At 50.6% G+C, this 16,714-nt stretch overlaps 1 long non-coding RNA gene across 1 annotated transcript; it reads right to left on the reverse strand.

Annotated features, from left to right (window-relative positions):
• LOC110405515 lies at positions 8,200-16,714 on the reverse strand. Its single transcript, XR_002442917.1, has 3 exons — positions 14,717-16,714; positions 9,681-11,878; positions 8,200-9,583 (listed from the first exon to the last, which is right to left on the reverse strand). It is a non-coding gene; the product is annotated as an uncharacterized LOC110405515 (long non-coding RNA).

The raw sequence follows: 16,714 nt of genomic DNA on the forward strand, positions 1-16,714 counted from the left end.
CTTTAGCTATATTTGCTTTGAAATCTTTTTACAGGAAAATGCTGAGCGTGCAGAATGCCCTTGGCTGGGAGCGGGACATGTGTCAGGTTAAAGACATTTCCCTTCTGCCTGGATTGGGGCTGAGGATTGCCAGTCAGAGATCTGCTACCACCCAAGGGCCAGAGAGAGCGCAGGGTCACAGGTGGTTTGTAACATCTGACTCGAGCAGCCCAGGCTGATCTCCCATAAGCACAGCCCCCGCTGGCACCTGGAGAGCTGTGGCATGGAGAGCTGGTTTAAAAACAAGAGAACTGTGCATCTTGCTAGAGCTTCAATTGCTTTTGCTAAGAGCGGAATCAAAATCCTTCTGCAGAGAGCTTGGCTGCCAGATGCACACGCAAGAATTTTTGGATGCCCCCTTGTCTCTCATGTTTCGAGGTTTTCTGTCTGAGGCCTTAGCAGAGGAAATATTAAAATTATCTCTGAGTACTTACATAGTGCAGTGTAGTATTTCCCATAAATCAGTGCACTGAGTCAGACCGGAGGAGGCAGGGATGTGTCTGGGTAACAGAACTCTTTCTGACCTCGGTGGGGCTCAGATTGCTCTCTGAAACTGTACTTTAAAAAGTACACATGTAAAAAGACCTTGTACATAAATAAATTCTAAATTTAGCTGTGTGCCTGTTGCACTTCCCTTGTTGTTTTTTATGAATGAAAAAAAAAATCACATTGGATCCTGGAGGAGCAAGAATAGAAGCCCAAAACACAAGAAAAAGGCTGCACAGCAGGACATGACCACCTTGATGCCACAGACTTCAGTGCATTTTACTCTTCAAGTGATGCACAGTGCACAGCGGCCATGAAAGCCATGCCATGTCACTCCACTCATTCACAGTGTGCTTCACTCAGTATCTGCTTGCTGGATTGTAATGGCATTGCATGGCTCAGGTGTCTCCGTACAGTGCTGCTCTGCAAAGGCTGAGCAAATCCACAGTGTGTTAAACACTGAGAGGTCAGCACTCTCAGGCATTGTCCTCTGGCGGAGCACAGAGATGTTGGCTGCACACCAACTGCTGCTCTGAACACTTCTTGAGCAGCCAAACCTGCAGGAGAGTCCTCCTGGAAGGGGCAAATGGCCCCTTGTCCTCACACTGCTCAGTGCTGAGCCCTGATGCTGCTGAGTACGCAGCGGTATTCAGGATCACACTGATGTGGGGACACCAACATGCAGCCACCAGAAGTGAAAGGATGGGATTTGTTCCTTACATTCTGCTGCAGATAAGCCAGACGAGAATGAATGTGAGATAAACGCTCCCATGGAAAAAGGCTGTCATAGCAAGCAGCAGCTCCAGCTGTCCCTGTGCCAGGTGGGAGGCTGAAACTGGATTCACGGGGAGACGAGGAGCACAGGGAGGAACCCGACAGCTCAAATTTCTGCTCCACGTAATTATGGTGCAGTCAGGGCCAGTCTGGCAGTGCTCTGAGCCGTGCCCAGCTGCACGTTTACAGGGTCATTTAAACTACTGCACACATAGGAATTACCAGCAGTCGTCTGAGCAGCTCATTTAAAAGTGCTCCCACAGAGAATTCAAAGGGTCCAGCTAAAGGGAAGGGAAAAGCCACCTCTGATCCTCCTTCTGTTATTTGAAGTGACACTGCCCATATTTTAATTATATTTTCTAAACTGTCCCCTAAAAGTACTAGGGGATGTAGGGATGCAAACTGCAGCTCTCACTGAGCACTGGTGGAGTGGGGAGTGAGGCAGCTTTATAAATGATGTCCTGAATATCTTGCTCCTAAATCTGCTGGTGTGCACTGAAGGAGGCTGACAGCACTGCAAAAGCACCAGGAATGCAGCCCCCCCATCACCTACATGCACGGGAGGCACCACTCAGGGTGAAACATTTTCTATATCACATCCATGCTTTATGTTTCTTAATCAAAGCTCGGATCCCTCTGCAGCAGATGAGTCAGCTCTCTGCTACGCCTGCCTGGCAGGACAGTGAATCACCCCATGCTCCCTGCCTGCACCAAGGGAGAGCCCTGGCAGTGGTCCGAGCCCTCAGGAGCTGCCAATGGCTGCGGCGAGGTTCAGCATGGGACAGGCATCTTCCATCTCCATCACTGCACCCTGAGGTGAGAGCGAGAAGGGATGCACCTGGATCCTGGGAAGCTCAGCTACTGAGCATCACCTGTCAGAGCTTTATGTTCAGTGCATAGCAGCAATGGCACTGCTAACAGCTGACAGAAACAAAAGCCTTGATGTAGCACAACTGAACCACCCAGCCAAAGCTTGGAAAGCAACCTGTGAGAGGTTTAACTCGGGGCTTTGTGCAGGAGAAGGATGTTTTGCCACAGAATAAAGCCCAGGAGAGAGCACAGAGGAGGAGGCGGATTGTCCTGAGCCACGCAGACCTTTCTCCCTGCACACAGACCTCGCATGAGGCCAATCTTGAACAGCTCTGAGTCATTCCTTCGCAGACTGCAGCATAAATCAAATCCAGAAATAGGAAAGGCCAGTCGGTCACATCATTCCTTTTAGGTTTAGGGAAAGATGTAGTTAAGAAATGTGGGGAAAAGTCATTACAAGATCATGGAAAAAAAAAAAACAAAACTCAACCTTTATTTTATTGAGACTACTAATTAGTGGATGAGAAGCCTTAAAAAACCCAGCAACAACTTGAACCAGTCAGATGTGTATGGAACCTTTCTCCGGAGGCAGAGGATGGTTTGCAGTCGCTGTGCTTTATGTGGTTATCCTCCTGGCGTGTAACTCCTGCCTGCGTGGGTTCGGTGCGGGAGCTGGGACAGTTCTCCAGAAGGGACCTTACGAAGAAGGGAAGGGTCCCAGCCCGTCACAGCACCAGGCTGCCAGTCCTCAGAGGGGAAACCCAGCTGACCAAGAAGCGCTCACGCAGAGGATCTGGTGGCTTTGTGCAAGCTCTGAGAATTTATCAGCTCCTTCTGAGTTCCCGTTCAGTGCTGCAGCAGTGCTGGCCCTCCTGGAGCAGCAGCATCTGCCCAGCAAAATGCAGTAACTCTGGGAGCCCCAGAAATCCTTTCTGGCACGACACCGGATTTTAAAAATATTTGGCTGGCTGGAACAGTAGATCTTTATTCCTTCCCAGGCAGCAGGAGCAGCACAGTGTGTGCGCTGTATGCTCAGCATAAGTAAACAATGAATGCCTGAGCGTGAACACTGGCATGGAGGTATTAAATAAAGCAGCGAGTTCCTTTCACTTCTGCTGGAAGGAGGAAGCACGTCTTCTGCATATAGCCATGCTCCAGCTCTGTGTGTAAACTCGCACTGTGCACTTGTTGGGGTTATTTCTGAGCAGCCTCTCCCGTGGTGGGAGACATCATCCACGTCTTCAAGGCGTGACCCAGCGCAGCTTCAGGAGCCCGAGTCTGCTCCCACAGTGGTTGCACAGCACGGCGCGTGCTGGAAGCGCCTTTCAACTTCTCATTTTCTGAGCACATGCGAACAAACCCAAGAGCTTAAACCAGGATGGGGCGTGTTCTTCCTTTGTGTTACAAAATCAGCCATTAAAAAACGAAAGAAAGAGGCAGACAGGGAAAGGATTTGAGCTGCAAGGGCAAGAAATGTAATTCTGTATCTGTAAGGATATAAGTGTAACATTTTAGCAGATTCGAGGTTTCTTTATGGCAATTTTCAAAATTCCTGATGTAATTAGGGTGGCATAACTGTGTGTTTATATTTCCCAGTCTGCTCCTTGTTATATATGTATTTACTTCAGCTCTACTTAGCAATTAGTGAACTGAGGCATTATGGCTAATGAAGATTCAAAGTTCTGTGGTTAATGTAGAAAATGAGTACGTATGAAAACGTGTAATATTAAACCAAAGAGGCCAAATTACGATGCCTGCGGTACAAATTTTAAATGTCCCTTGGCTTTTTTGCTTTCTCTCCAGCTGGATGGAGAGGTGAAAGAGAAGGAAAATATATTTTGTCTTTTCTAATTTAAGAAACACATTAAAATATCATTAAAATAATCGTCAGTTGCCTTTCTAGCCTACAGAACTTGGCTGATGTTATGCGTGTGGATGTGACAGGGAAGACATCACCAGGAAAACAATTTTGGCCTGCAGACAAATCTTCAGCAAGTGCAAACAGCGAGAGCCTCCTGAGCTCAGGAGAATGGCTTTGCTCTAATCAGCCAAGCCCCAAGAGACAAAGCTATGCTTAATTGGCTGAGGACCAGATGCTGACATTGTGGCCTATGCACTGATTTTGAGGAGCCAAATATTAAGTGAAACACCCTGGGCAAAGCTACCATTTGTGCTCAGTTTCTTTAAGAATGCAATTTGTTGCAGCTGGTGCGAATACCACCAGGTGCCCAGCGTGCAAGGCCTTCCATTTTCTACCTCTCCTTTAAGAATCATTTTTGCTGCAGGAAATGAGAGGTTGGCACAGCCCACCAGCCCTCTCTCATGGGAGTGAAGCACCTCTTTTTTTTTTTTGTGGCATAGGATTAAATATGATTCCTACTGCTATGTCAGCTCCTGGCTGGGTGCGCCTCGGTCACCTGGCACTGTCTGCACCCCAGGGGCCGGGCCAGGCTCACACCAGGCTGGGACCTCACGCCGTAGCCAGGGTTACCCAGAGCACATCCCTGCTGCTGCAGGACCCTGCACGCCCCGCTGCCCGCCACCTCCCTTTCCCCCCCGGCGGGCCTCGTTCTCTGACTCACGCAATGCGTGTTACACGCGCTTGGTCCTCACCCGCTAATTGCTGGGCTCGCAGGAGGCGTGCAGCACCCGGCTTGGCGCAGCGGGGGTGCTCCAGCCAAATCCAGCTGCGGATGTCCCTGTTCATCCCAACGAGTTGGACCAGATTATCTTTAAAGTTCCCCTCCAGCTCAAAAGAGTCTGTGACTCTGCGATGATCTCGCACAGAAGGGGTCCGGGAGGGCGGGTCCTGCAGCGCAGCAGCGGAGCCTCCAGGCTGCGGTTCCCGTGGCGGCCGGGAGGGAGCAGCCCGAGCCCGGCCCGAGCCGCAGCGCCGGGGATGCTCGGGACAAACCCTTCTCGCTCCGGTAGCCGCCTTGGCTCAGCATGGCTGCGGTGAAATGATTATCGCCGAAGGGGAAAGTCTGCGCTAGCCAAGGAAGCAGAACTGGGTAAAATGGGAGTACGTGTTACCTCACCTCGCAATTGAACATAAATTCACATTTTGCCTACATGCGGTGGCTACGCATGCAAGAAATATGTTTCACTGTGCATCACGTGTATTTTTTTTTTTTTTGCATGATGCCAGCTTGTACTGTACATAGTTTGGGCATGAACAAAGTAACTGGCACAAAAGTCAGAAAGCAGATTTAATGCTTCCATTGCAACCCAAGTGGAAAACAATGGGGATTTGTGTATTGAGGATGTGTGCTCTTTTTCTCCTAAAGCAAAAGAATGGATTTATGTTCTGCAAAACCTGAGGATCCTGACCTTATCTTTGGAGACAGCAAACACACCCAAACACAGCAGCTTGGTGGTGACACACAGAGCTGGTTGGCTCTTGCTTATCCTGGGATGGGGAATTCCAAGTTTCTCTCCTGATCCTGACAGAATTATTTTGGGTTGACATGATTCAGCTGGAAGGGAAATCTGCTCCCATTGCCCCTACCCTGCTGCCCATGCAAATGCTGGCACTGAAAGGCAGACACTGACAACTCCTGAATCTCCAGCACGAGCAGAGCAATGCCAGCTCCCACAAGCAGCCACCACGGTGTGGTGCTAAATGCAGCCTTTGTCACCACATTCCCAGCTAGGCCCGGAAACAGGAGCTGCCCAATGGCCCCCACCCCCCCAGCGACCTACAAAGCATGTGTGGCCTGGGAGAAGCTGTTTCTAAATTAATTTACTTCAACTGGCATTGTTGCTTTCTGGGTGGGAAATGGGGTGAGCAGCAAGCCAGCATCAGCGGCTCTCCCTCTGACTTTTCCCTTGACCAGCCAGGAGCTGAACCACCAGCTATGTTGGGTGGAAAAGTGGTTGAGACATAGCAGGGCTATTTCTTCGTGTCGTCTTAGAGACACTTGGCAGGGACTGAAACCCTCCCAGAAAGAGAGAGAGTAAAAGCAGAACTCTGACAACACCCCCAAATGAGCAGAGAGGCAATTAGCGTGCTAAGCACACAGCAGGAGCTCAGCCAGCCCTGAGCAGACACGGTCAGCTGGCTCTGCTTCCCGCAGCAGTGCAGCATGTTGAATGCACCCTCCCATAAGGATGTTTTAAAGCACTTCTGAGGCAGCCATGGCCAATGGCCAGGCACTGTGACGCTGGTGAGGGCCCCATGGGTGAGGATCCTTGGGATGCTCCATGGGACTCCCTCATGGGGCTGGGGGCTTGCAGCGTCACTGCCCCACCCTGCCTTGTTGGAGCTGTTCCTTGGCATTAGCTCAGCTCGTTATCCCTCCCTCTCCTGCTGTGACACTTGGCTGCACATCCAGGTGATGCTGCACAGATGTAACATGTCCTACACCCACCCAGGACCAAATCCCTAGTGGCTCCCATGGACCAAATCTGCAGCGGCTCATCACAGGACCCTCCAGGTGCCCACTTCTCACTGGGTATTTTCTGTGCCTTGACACGAGTGGGGTGGTGGCCAAGTTGGAGAATCCATGCCACACACTCACCTACCTTTTGTTTGTGTATATGGAGAACTCCCAACAAATAAATGCTTGGAGTTGGCCCCATGCCATGGACTTTCTGTAAAGCCAAAGCACAAAGCTTGGTTCTAATTAATTTCGGGACATGGTGGTGTTGGGTCGGCGTTTGGACTTGATAATCTCAGTGGTCTTTTCCAACCTTAATGATTCTATGACTGTAGGATAATGACACCAACCTAGCTATGCATGAGCAGAAGTGGGTCCCAAGGGATGCTGGTGGAAAGGTCTTTGGGGACAGAACAAATTGGGGTGGGAGCAGGTTCTGCTCTGCCAGAAGCACTGGGAACCCATCCCTGCTCTTTGCAGCACCTGGCCCAGGGCTCAGTGGGGCCGTGCTGTCTGCAGGACACGTGTGGGCTGTGCGTCCTTCCCACACATCCATGAGAGCTGCAGATGTGCTCGCCAGCCACAGAAGTGTTTCATTCCCCTTGGAATCTCACTCACTTCTGGGTAACAGTGACCAAATGACAAGACTGAAAGATGGAAACATCTTTCCAACATCTGGGTAGAGGACAGAGAGGGTCTCGTGCATTTGCATGTTAACATCAGATATTTATGTGAGCTGAAGGTGAATAGAGTCTTTCATTTCTTGTTGAAGTCCCATAAAGAGAGAAAGGAGGGAATGCACAGTCCCATTTATTAACATAACTGTATGAAAAACCACATGGAATGTAAGATTTTATTAAGAGATGATCACAAGAGGGATAGTTTATAGTTAAAGGTCACAAGAAAAGGAAGCTCAACCCTCAGAGCAGCTCTCAGCCTTTCATGCCTCACTCTTCTGCTATGTCATTGTTTGAGGACAGGACCGTGCATCCTACGCAGCGCACAGCCTGCCGCTGTGCTTCTGGTCCGAGCTCCCGTTCCCACGGCAACCAAACTCAACAACATTATTGGTATTTTCCATAGGATCATGCAATTTCTCCCTGCCCGGGAATGGAGGCCACGTGAGCACTGAGGGATGCAGGCGTGTGGGCAGGCGAGCGCTGGGGCGAACGGAGCAGCAGAGGAACATTCAGCTGTTGGGAAATCCAGCAGTGATGGGAACGGCCTGACCCCACGCTGAGGGAGATGGGCAGAGCTTGTGGTGTTTCTCGTGTTGGTGCTGCAGCCTAAACTCAGCCCGAACTGAGCTGCGAGATGTTGGAGCCCTTGGAGGTGGGAATACTGCAGAAATTGATGAGGCTAAAGGCTGTGAAACACGGCTATAGGGTGGTGGCAGCGCTGCTCACAGCTCTGCTTTCAGCCAGTTCATTCATGGCATCCCAGGTTCTCCAAACAGCTCCCACAGGGTGGGCTGTGCAGCCCGAGCTGCTCCATGCTCCCAGGGAGCCTTTGTGGATGGGCTGCTACATGGCACATCCCTGGCACACCCTTGAGTACGTGGCACATCCCCAAGTCTCTTCCCAAAATGAAGACAGGAAAACTGGTTTACATACTGGGATCTTGAGATCAAGATTGCACTTGAATGCCATCTCTGCTCCTTAATGAAGACAGATCTTAAAAAAAAAAAAAAAAAAAAAAGCACAAGGGGGAAAGGTCTAATTTTGAACTTGAAACCTTGCACAGTGTGCCAAGAAGTGCAATTGTCCATTGGTTGTTTGCTTCATGCTTCTGCCCCAGAGGGTCATCCCACAGCCGCAGCTGAACTTCGGCACTGCCTCTGGCTGAGGGAGTTTCCAGCCCCCTCTGACATGGGGACAGCTGCCCCTGGGCACCCCCACGCAGGTGCCAGCAGCCCAGGGCCACAGCGCCCACACCAAAGCGTGATGCTCCCGGTGCATTCCTCCACAAGGACAGCTGGGTTGCACGGTACTGAGTTCTAAGTCAGCCCAGGGAGAAGGCAGCGCGTGGCCAAGACGAAGCTGCTGCTCCAACACCTCTTTCCATCGAGTGCGTTTTTTTCCTGGGGGTTCCGTACTGGGTGACTCACTTCTCCTTTACACCTCCCTCCCCTGAGCGCATCTGTCATCCCTGGCCGGGGTAACTCGGAGGTCAGGGGGAGGAATAGGGGAGAGGCTTTAGGAACACCTCTCCCAGAAAATATTCCCTCTTTGTAGTGAGGAAATAAAAACCACACCAAATCCATCAAACTCCTTGTTTGTGTAATTAAGACGTGACTGTAAAAATACCCCACGTTGCCTTTTCCTTTTTTCACCTCCTTTCCAAAAACCTGGGCGATGGAAGCCCCCGATTTGCACAGCCTCCTGACACTGTGCCAACTGCAGAGAGCAGCTGAGGCTGTATTTTGTCAAATCAACCAAAAGCCAACATACTTGGCAGTAAATACACACATGATGTTATGGTCAGTTTGATACAATGACTGGTTTCCTTCCAGGGCAATCTGTTTTCACTGGTTCTAAGCATTCGTGGTAATGCTGTGTCTGTGCAATTCGTTTCATTCACAACCCAATTAGTGACGTGGCCCCCACTAACGCCATTATTACAGTGAATTATCAGGAGGGCTTCCAGATCCTGCTCACATCTGCTGTCTGCCTTGGAGACTAGGAATACTGCTGCACTTGGGAAGCCCAATGCTTGTGATGGTTTTTCTGGTTAAAAAAAAAAAAAAATCCCTATTGTAGCATCACGACTGATTTCTCCAAATAAATAATTAGCAGTGAGCCAATCAGTACACGGGGCTGGAAGCTCAGCTGTTCTGAGGCGACAGAGCAATGTTTGCAGAGGTCATTGGGACTGCAGCCACGTGGCCAAGCCAGCAAAGCACTGAGATGCAGAGGGCAGCACGGGAGCTGCTCGTGTGCTGGTACCCAGCTTTTGGGCAGCATGCCCAGCGCCTCCTGGAGGTGCTCTCCCAACTGCAACCAGTGTGAAGGCAGGGACAACAGTTTGGGTTTTCTGGCTAAAACACCCAAATTTCATGCTGGGGCACAGCAGTGTGGGCTCCTGGACCTGAACAGCTGGAAGGGAAGGAGAGGGCAGCAGCTGAAATAAACTGTGTTTAGCCAGGATGAGCACAGCCCCATAACAATGAGGTGATGTAAACCCAAAGCATACCTTCAGCAGCTAATTAATGGGATCCGATGTAAACAGCCCCACTGGTACCTCCAGCTTGTGCTCCGCTGTAAAACCAGACACTGACTCACGAAGAGCTGCAGGCCAAGGTTTATAATGGCTTTTTTGGCTACAGTCAGACAGAAAAAGGGTAAAAAATTGCAGCTTGGGCTCAAGGAATAAATAAAGAGCAAATGCGTACAAACCTCAGAGACTGCTTTAAAAATAAAATATTTTTAATGAGTTTCTCCAAAACACAGTGTCTTTGTGGAGAGTCCAAATGAGCTAACAGCACAGAATGCTGAGGTTTATTTGGGGACCAGACTCCAGAACAAAGAGGCTGTCCCTGGGAGGTGGTTGTGCTTGCACAGCTCCCTCAGCAGCAAGCCAGGGGCATGGGGCTGGGCTGGTGATGAACACAGGGCAGCCTGAAATCACCAGGTGCCCTTATCCCCAGATCTGAGCTCTGCAAGCTGATTTATAAATCAGTGGCCTTATAAACTGGTTGCAGAGCGTTCGGAAGCATCACACGTTCATGAGAGATTATCCACGGCACTAATTGCAAATCTGTTGGACTTCAGCAGCTCTGTATTCTGCTTCCTTGAGAACTGTGGGGAGGGAGAGCGGATACAGCAAAGCAGAAGATCAATTCACTTCAATAAAACATTTATCTGAAGTGATTGGAAGCCCAGGTTCTGCAGAGCATCGCTGCTGCCCTGAATTCAGTCATGACTGTGTCTTCATTGGTCCAACTCAAATGAATCAAGATATCTGAGTTCAGTGAAAGAACCCCACTGGATACAGTAAGAGGGGGAACAGATTTTCTTAATGGGACCATCTTGTTTCTCTGGTCACACATACACTGACACTAGTTTTACACCAGAGGTGGCATTTGGCTTACATACACTCTTCTCAGCAAAGCTCTTTGTGAATACCCAATCCTAGAGCAAAAAGCAGAAAACTTATACCTAAGAAAACCTTACCATTTTTTCCTTGGCAATCACAGCAAGAGGAATATATGATTCCTTCCACAATTAGAAAACAACAGGTGTCCTCAGCATTACCCTGAAGTGAACTCCATTTAGGGCCCCAAGTCGACAAGGCACAGGACATCGTTCCACTAATGACGGTGGGAACTGAAGCTTGTGAAGAAAACGCTGGCACAACTTTAATAGCACAGTAATGTGTGGAGCCCTTTGGGGAGCGATGACTTCATTCCCAGCACGGGGAGCTGAGCTGGGGACCAAAGATCTGAGAAGAAAGTCGCTGGGGCCAGGAGACGTGGCTGGGAGCAGGGCTGGCTTCCATGTAATATCTGCGCCGCGGTGGTCTTGTAGGGGAATTTACTTACAGGCAATGAAAAACAAATGGGGTGGTTTTATATGTCACAGAATGCTGGGCTATGGAAAGCAAAACAAAAGCAAGAGCTGCATTGTGCTCAGAAACATCCCTGTTCCATTAGCAACCGGATAGGTTTTGTATTCAGTGACTACAAAGCAAATACCTGGGAAATTTCACAAGCAATCCATTCCTGTTTCTGGCCCGACCCAAAAAGCCACACTGACAAAGGGGCTGATATTCACTGGGTCAGAGCCAACACTCAGTGCATAGGGGCCCCTGCAGCAGACATCCATCAGCCCCGGGCTCCTCCCACCCTGCCCACATCACCGCTGGTGGGTGCAGGTCACCGCTGTGCCACCAAGGCTGGGACAGCACACGGCCTTTTCTACTCCCCCAGATTAATTCAGGGCATTGTGCGTGACCTGTCCCTGGCAGGTCCCTTTGGAGGAGGTGGGCATCTATGGGCAGGGGCTGCAACCTTCCGTGCTGGGGAGGTTTGTGGAGCCCAAGGCACAGGGAGGGCTGGAGGCCATCACCTGCTGCTTCCCGGTGACAGCTTCCTTGGGAATTTGGAGGAAGTGGCCGGGAAGGGCGATGGAATGGAACCAGGTCCCTTTGTAAAATAACAAGCCACAAATGGACGCTCAAAGGAAATTGCTTGAGTTTCTTACACAGAAAGCTTTAGGTGACCGTGATCGGACTGCCTATGAGAGAACAAACAGGAGGCGGAAAGCCCCTCTTGAAAACCCTTTATAGCACAGTTACGCAACACACGGTCCTACATAATTACAGTATTTCCTTACCACTTACAGCAACCGCTCCAGCTTTGTCAAGGCCTCCGTTTTCTGCGAATAGCAGCACTGCAACCAAAGTTATAGGAGTTTTCTCAGCATCAGAACATGACAATATATGAGGCAGACAGTTAGCTGGCACGAGGCAGCAGAGATTGTTGGGCTTGGACCCGGCACAGACTGCCACCAGCCAAGGATGCAGCCTTGCTGATTAGCCGCCTCTAGGAGGATTACTCAGAAAAGGCCGTCAAAAAATCAAACAACAAACTCGCCACCTGGGTGTAATTTGTGGCTTTCAATATTTGTTTAAGTCATCACATATTTTGTCTCAAATGAAGCAGCCGTGAAGTAGCGCAGTACTGTCTGGCATAAGATAGCTCCTTAAATGGAGATAATTAGCAGGAGTTCTGCTGAACCCAGGCAGGCTCTGCTGTGTGCTCAGCTCCCACGTCCCTTCCTGATGTGCTGCTGCTCGGACCCAATGGAGCTGACAGTTTTCTCTCTTTTTAGCTTTTTACAGTGCGTGACCCAACCTGATGAGCTAACAGGAACCTTACATCATTCAGGGCGAGAAAGCTCTGTCCAGGACTAAAAATACCACAACAGCTTGTCCAAAAAGAAAGACAAAGTGTGCTTCCCTGAGCGCTGTAAATATTCCATTGGACACCGGCCGTAACGGCCTCTTACTCATGGGTTCTGTCTTCACCGTCACAGAAACAGAGACGAGACCCAGTGAGCTGCCTCGCTCGTGCGGTGAAGAATATTTTCCTGACAGCACCGTCCAAGGTTTTTTGCCAAGATCAGCCAGCAGCTTCCACCATTTCCTTTATCAGATCCCTTGCAGGATGAGGAATACGAGTGATTTTCCCCTGGTACCTGCTGTGAGCCAGAGCTCGTCCCTGCCTGGCAGCACGGGGCATTCCAGGCAGCCTCTTTGCTGTAAACCAAAACCACCATGCCAATGCCATGCAACAAACCCAACCTTTCCCCAGTTTATGCCATCCTCTGGCCAAGGGCTGCCCCGAGCGCGAACCCCAAGCTTCACTTTCCCTGCAAAGAATAATTCTTCTGTCCGGGATCATTGTTTCAGTCTCTTAAAACAACAACATGACACCTATTTCAGAAATTCTGCAAAAGCACAACACAGAAAAGTATCGGGGGATCCATAAAGCAGAGAGCTTCCTCCAGCACATGTTTAAACTATTCGCGGTCCTCCCGGGGCGTTCTGAACCGACACAATTGACTCCGCGTCCATGAAAACAGAACAGCAAACACCGACCTGAGCCAAGTATTTGTGTGCTCGCTCCCTCGGCTGTGACCCCGGCTGCTTTAAAAGTGGAATTGTTCGGTTTGGGAAGGGGAGGCTCAGGGGAGACCTTATGGCTCTCCACAGCTCCCTGAAAGGAGCTTGTGGTGGGATAGGGGTCTGTCTCCTCTCCCAGGTAACTGACAGGATGAGAGGTGATGGCCTCACGCTGCGCCAGGACATGTTCAGGTTGGATATCAGGAACAATTTCTCCTCTGAAGGAGCGATCAGGCACGAGCACAGGCTGCCCAGGGAGTGGGGGAGTCACTGCCCCCGGGGGTCTTCCAGAACGGGGCATGTGGCACTGGGGGACAAGGTCAGTGGGCATGGTGGGGTGGGTTGGGTTGGACTGGGGGATCCTACAGGTTTTTTTCAACCTGAATGATTCTATGAATCTCAGGAACACAGTGCAACACAGGCCTCGCAAGCTCCTCCTGAGGAGAACCCAGGTGAAGCCCCCATGGCATGGGGACGGCAGGCTCAGCCATGGGTCAACATCAGAGCTGCTGGGAAAATATAAGTGAGCTTCAGAGCACCGCTATGGCTTAGAGCCAACCAGAAAAACATATTAAGTCTTCAGCGAGTCATGGCCAAATGGAAAGGTCTGAACAATTCCTTCTTCCTTCTCATTTTATGAGCCCCCAGAAATGCCAGGCTTTGTTTGATCTTGTAACACCTCACCTTGCATTCCGACACATCCATAAAAATTCCATATTCTTTGGCAAACAAATGCTACTTTGTACGATGCCTTTTAAAGATGAAATAGCCTCCTCTCGGCAGAGCCCTCAGCTGCTCCTGCTCATCGGGGTTCTATCCAAACAGGCCTTGGTGCAAACCACGGGGCAGCCACAAGCCCTCGGTCCTGTGGGGCTTCAGATAGATCCACTTTGGCTGAACCCATAGGAGCATGGGGCGGAAGGCCAGGGTCTGCAGCACAGCTGCCTGCTTGGTTTGCTGCTGGCTATTCACAATTAGGTGCCACAGCATCACCCGCCTGCTTGAAGCACTACTGTTGTGTCGGTGAGGACAGTTTTGGAGATCATGCTTGCTAAAGGCCTGTAGCTGCCTTAGCTGGAGGAGCAGACGGGGTTTATTTTCCTAAGAATAAATAAAAGGTCAGCTATACGTTCATTACTATAATGTCATGCTGTGCTTGAAGCAGACAAATGCTTAAAGCGTGCGCATGACATTTGCCCGCTGTCATTATCATCCCTGCTGCCGCTGCTGGGAGCGCTCCTATGGGCATCGCTGCATCTTGGTCAGAGCTTTCCATCCCAATAGAGGTGGCTTTGCACAGGATCCTAAATATCCTATATTCTACTTAAACTCTGAGGGCAAATTCTACTCCCAGTGGTGCCACACAGCCCTCAGCCCAACTGAGCGGCACAGATGGAAGCAGCACGGAACCTTGGCCTGGTGGAGGCAGCCCCTCAGTCAGGCTCTGCTTTCTGCCACTTCCCTGTGCTCGGGTAAATGGCAGATCTGCTTCTCCGAGTAATGACAAATTCTTCAACATACTTTAAATGCTGGTTTCAGGCTCATCTTTTCCAGGTCTTAGTAACTGCATGTTTGGAATGAGGGGAAAGAGGAAATTAGGTTACCATTCGTGCAGGATGAGTTTCTCCATGGGGTGTGCTGGGAAGGGATCAGGGCTCGGAGCCTACAGCCCATCAGCTCCTTGCGTGTGAGCAGACCTCGGCGCTGCCAGAGGCAGGGAGCGGGCAGGGACGTCTGCACTTCTCGGAGCCCTGGGTGAGGATGGCCCATGACCAAACCTGTTCAAACTCATCTCGTCTGGCTGAAGCCAACCCGATGAGCAGGTATGGGGAGGGATGAACCAAAGGGGACAACCTCTTCACCCACACGGCTGGAAGGGATGGGCACCTACACCCCAATGCTGCTCATGTAGGGAGGGGACCCGGACCGGAGGCAGCAGGCAGGGCTGCTGGCAGCTGGGCAAGCAGTGATGGATGGTGTTGTGGCAACAGTCGCTGCAGGAGCAGAATGAGAACAAAGGGAACAGGATGCGGCTGCAAAGGAGGCTGGTGTGTTACATTCCTGCAGGCATTTATGAATCTGTGCTTATGTGCTAGAATCCAAACGCTGGCAATCACTTCTATTTTTTGCCCACTCAGCAAAGCTACCGCCTGTATTCATGGTTCCGAACGTGGGCTGTTACATTTTTCCGTGATCTCACAAACACCAAGTTAGGGAATATTAAGAGAGAAGTAGAATAGAAGACATAGAGGATGCCTCTGCAGATAACTTCTGTAAAAGTGCTGTAAGAGATGAAAAAGAGCCTGAGCAGAGGGGAATGGCCTCAGCGCGGTGCTGGGTGTTGTGGTGTGTCCTGTGCTCACCCCCAGTCCTGGCACAGTGACCACGTGCCTTTACCCCACTCCTTAGCACGCTCCTTGTCCCTCTGTCCCAATCAGGTTAACGCTGCGCAATATTCTGGAATGAATTGTACAGATTCTGGGAAATCCACCTACAGAAACCTCAGCGATTCCTGAGGCTTAAAGTCGGCATCTGAGGAACTCAGCCCTCCAAAAACAGTCCGTTTGCTGAACTTATCTCTGAGTGATAAAAGGCAAACTCTTCTTGACCTGCATGGATTGGGAACTCTCAGCTCACTTTCCTCCAGTTCCCTGAGTACTGTAGCTGCACGGCACCCAAAAAAGGAAGCATCGCTATCAACAAAGGCCAAAGGTAGGATGATAAATGCCAAAATCCCAAAGAAAGGCTTAAAACCTACCCTGCTGAATAGCTGCAATGGCTTTGCTTTCCACCCAGTGAAATAATGACGATGTGTGTAGTCTGTCTGCAGAGCACCCGGGCAGCCAGCATCTGCGGTGATTTCAGAGGAATGAAGCAGAGAGGTTTGGGGTTTGCTTGGGACCCAGCTTGGTACACGTGGGGCTCTGAGTCTGTTCTTCCAGGAGCTGCTTCCGACAGGAAATCAATCAGTTTAATCCCGTAAGGGGAACAATTAGCCCTACAGAGCAGCGGGTCACTGTAATCTCATCTTCTGCCCACTGCCTTACGTCTGCGCTTCCCGTGGCATTCCCGACTGCAGATCTCGGTCATGGGGCAGATTGGGGCTGGAGGTCCTTTCATCCAAAAAAGACTGTGCTCTGCTTTGAAAACATACAATGGAACACTGTGAGCTTCCCATCAGCCTTGAAAAGCCGCCTTGTCCTTGTCCCTGGGGCTGCCCTTGGAGGGGAACGGGCCGTGCCGCGCTCTGACACAGCTGAGCATCGCGCTCCCATTGCAGGGTCCATCTGGGGCCTCATCTCCTGCTACGGCTGCGGGTTTCTGGGCTGGGATCTGTCCTGCATGCAAAGCCCGAGCCACATGAAGCTCCGGTGGGTGACCGGTGGTCTGCTGAGCCAGGACTGGGACAGCGTGTAAATGTTCCTTTGTTAGCAGTTGTTGCGGCTTAAGAACGAAGTGCACTTCGCATCTGTCAGGCCCTGTTGCTTTTCACCTTCTGAACATGTTTGAAAAAACAAAGGATTTGCACCATGGATCTGCCCACGCTCTGCTGTATGGGAGCACCTGTGACAGCAGCCATGCACAGCACTGCACTGCACAGC

Source organism: Numida meleagris, chromosome 12 (assembly GCF_002078875.1).
Source record: "Numida meleagris isolate 19003 breed g44 Domestic line chromosome 12, NumMel1.0, whole genome shotgun sequence".
Classification (NCBI taxonomy): domain Eukaryota; kingdom Metazoa; phylum Chordata; class Aves; order Galliformes; family Numididae; genus Numida; species Numida meleagris.